Source organism: Giraffa tippelskirchi, chromosome 7 (assembly GCF_054371585.1).
Source record: "Giraffa tippelskirchi isolate mGirTip1 chromosome 7, T2T-mGirTip1v1.2.pri, whole genome shotgun sequence".
Classification (NCBI taxonomy): domain Eukaryota; kingdom Metazoa; phylum Chordata; class Mammalia; order Artiodactyla; family Giraffidae; genus Giraffa; species Giraffa tippelskirchi.
In genome coordinates, this window is record NC_137281.1 from 130,287,023 (window position 1) to 130,290,424 (window position 3,402).

General features: G+C 46.5%; 1 pseudogene; it reads left to right on the top strand.

Moving 5' to 3' along the window:
- The first annotated feature begins 291 nt into the window (after positions 1-291).
- On the top strand, positions 292-2,531 carry LOC145513852 (tubulin alpha-1A chain pseudogene; annotated as a pseudogene).
- The last annotated feature ends 871 nt before the right edge of the window (positions 2,532-3,402 follow it).

Sequence of the window (3,402 nt, forward strand, 5' to 3'; positions counted from 1 at the left end):
TAAGAGGGTACCAGGCAGTAATAAACACACATTTGCTGCATAGTACACAGATCATCTAGTATAGAAGACTGGACTCATTCTTTGATGACATTGAAGAAGTCCCTGCCCTCATGGAATTTATGGTCCAGTTGCAGAGATATTCTCAAAATTCAAAAACTCAGCATTTGGACCGAGTTGTATATAGGGAGCCGCTGACGCCCATATGCCGCAGGTTCTCTTACATTGACCGCCTAAGAGTCGTGCTGTAAGAAGTTAACAATCTCTTCTCCTCTCCGCCATCTGCTCGGCAGCCACAAAACAGCAGCCATGTGCGAATGCATCTCCATCCACGTTGGCCAGGCTGGTGTTCTGATAGGCAATGCCTGCTGGGAGCTCTACTGCCTGGAACATGGCATTCAGCCCGATGGCCAGATGCCAAGTGACAAGACTATTGGGGGAGGAGATGACTCCTTCAACACCTTCTTCAGTGAGACAGACGCTGGCAAGCATGTGCCCAGGGCAGTGTTTGTAGACCTGGAATCCACACTCATTGATGACGTATGCACTATGCCCAAGGTCACTGCACCATTGGCAAGGAGATCATTGACCTCATCTTGGACCAAATTTGGGAACTGGCTGACCAGTGCACAGGTCTTCAGGGCTTCTTGGTTTTTCACAGCTTTGGTGGGGGAACTGGTTCTGGGTCACCTCCCTGCCAATGGAATGTCTCTCTGTCGATTATGGCAAGAAGTCCAAGCTGGAGTTCTCCATTTACCCAGCCCCTCAACTTTCAAGAGCTGTAGTTGAGCCCTACAACTCCATCCTCGCCACCCACACCACCCTGAAGCACTCTGATTGTGCCTTCATGGTAGACAATGAGGCCATCAATGACATCTGTCCTAGAAACCTCGACATTGAGTCCCCAAAATATACTAACCTGAATAGGTTGATAGGTCAAATTGTGTCCCCCATCACTGCCTCCCTGAGGTTTGATGGAGCCCTGAATGTGGATCTGACAGAGTTCCACACCAACCTGGTGCCCTATCCCCGCATCCACTTCCCTCTGGCCACATACGCCCCTGTCATCTCTGCTGAGAAAGCCCACCATGAACAGCTTTCTGTAGCAGAGATCACCAATGCTTGCTTTGAACCAGCCAACCAGACGGCGAAATGTGACCCTCCCCATGGTAAATACATGGCAATGGCACCCCACTCCAGTACTCTTGCCTGGAAAATCCCACGGATGGAGGAGCCTGTTAGGCTGCAGTCCATGGGGTCGTGAAGAGTTGGACACGACTGAGCAACTTCACTTTCACTTTTCACTTTCATGCATTGGAGAAGGAAATGGCAACCCACTCCAGTGTTCTTGCCTGGAGAATTCCGGGGGTGGGGGGAGCCTGGTAGGCTGCCGTCTATGGGGTCCCACAGAGTCGGACATGACTGAAGTGACTTAGCAGCAGCAGCAGCAGCAGCAGCAGCAGCAGCAATATCCTTTATGTACATATGTAAGTATATGTGGGAAATAAATTCCTAGGATAAATTTTTGACTCAAAACATGTTACTCAACTGGGAATTTCTAACATTACTATTATAACTGAAACTACTCAAGAAGGATTTATCATCTTTAAGAGAAAAAGAAATGTTAATGATCACAAGAGTGTTAATGATCTCCCAAAGACCACACTGAAATGAAGTGAAAGTTTTATCAAGGAGTGCTGTGTGTGTGTATTTGTGTGTGTGCATGCATATGTGCGTGCACAATGTTAGAAGGTCAGAAAGAAGAAGAAGGGGGTAAATTCTATCACTCGAGGTCTAGTTACTCATTAAGACCTCTGGGAGAAAGGGTATCAAAAACAGTAATCCACAAAGCTTCTCTCTTCCTTAAGGCTTTATCTCTCTCACCACCTCTGCTGCCTGCTGACATGAAGTGGCTGAAATGATATATGCTATAATATATATAGGTAGATAGATAGATCTTGCCTCTAAACCACACAGTGTCCTGTGAAGAGAAAAACTCCCTCATCCAGACCTGAGACTTCTTATTCCTCAAGGGTACCCCTGGAGTCTTAAGAAAAGATAAGAAGAAATTAGACATATCTGACACTTCTCCATCTTAGGAAGCAATTTTGTAGGCAGAACCAAACTTTCCTATAACATCCCACTGCAATTGTGAAACACTTTCAGCTTAGCTGAGAATCCCCCAAATTTCAAGGTGCTCAAATAAAGGAAGGGTCTGGGTGAGCATAATGTTTGCACGAGATAAAATGTAAAACCCCATCTATTCTTTCTTTTTGGAAAAAAAATTAAAATTACCCAGCACATTTTTCTAACCAACTGCCAAAAACCTGAAATGGAGTTTTTTTTTTGTCTTGCTCTTGACTGCTGGTGCTGGCTGCCTTCGAGGCAATTCAGGACAGCATCTGGCTTACCTCATGTTCCACTGAAATACAGGTTCTGAAAAGCAGGCTGAAGATGACATTCTGGAAAGAGGAACTGTGTTCTATGTGGAGCGGGGGAAGGACTGGGGAGGTGGGAACAGGGAGCGGTGTTAATGCAAATGTATTCCCCCGGCTTATTTGCTGGCAAACTGAGTCGACACCCAGCCATTTGAATCTGGGCCAGCGAGTTTGGCACATCTTCTGCTGGCAGAGCACGAGCCCAGCACAGCATCCTGCTGCTGTTGGCATGTGTACAGCTGTCTTTCTTCATCTGACTCTCCACCACGGCGGCTGACTCAACAGGTGTTGCCAGGGACACAGTGTGTTTGGCAGCTGTCAACTTTCAATAATCATCTTTGTAGCATATCCCTTTCTACTCTTCCCACCCCAGTTCTTCCCCCCCTTGCCACCCCGCTTCAAAGCTCCCAGCACCATTTGGGTCTTTTCAAAGGGCAAAGTGGGGCAGAGATGCTGAATGAGGCACGTGGTCACCTGGAGGGTAAAATCCTCTCTGGGTTTTGACTGAAGTAGGATAGGATTTTTACAGGTATAGGCCTTTGGGGTGCACTCAATTATCCTTTTTTTATTCCCCACTCTGAGGCAAACTGTTAACCCATGTTTTCTTGACCTTTATTTCTTCCATTTTCTATTAGTTTTTTTGGGTACTAGCTGCTCTCCTTACAGCCTGAGAGATCTTAACCATGTCCTTTAACTATTCAAGCTTTGGTTCTCTCATCTGAAAAAATGGAAATAATAATATTGGTTGTCTATACCAATGAGATAAAGTGGGCAAAATATTTAACACTAAGTGCCAGTATACTTTAGTGAGCCCCCTTCTCCCCTCCGCCCCAACTGCCCTGGAGTTTCATCCTTAAAAGTCCTAGGCTTTGGGACTTCCCTGGTGGTCCAGTGGATAAGCATCCACCTGCCAGTGCAAGGGACATGGGTCTGATCACTTGTCCAGGAAGAAGCCGTAGGGCAACTA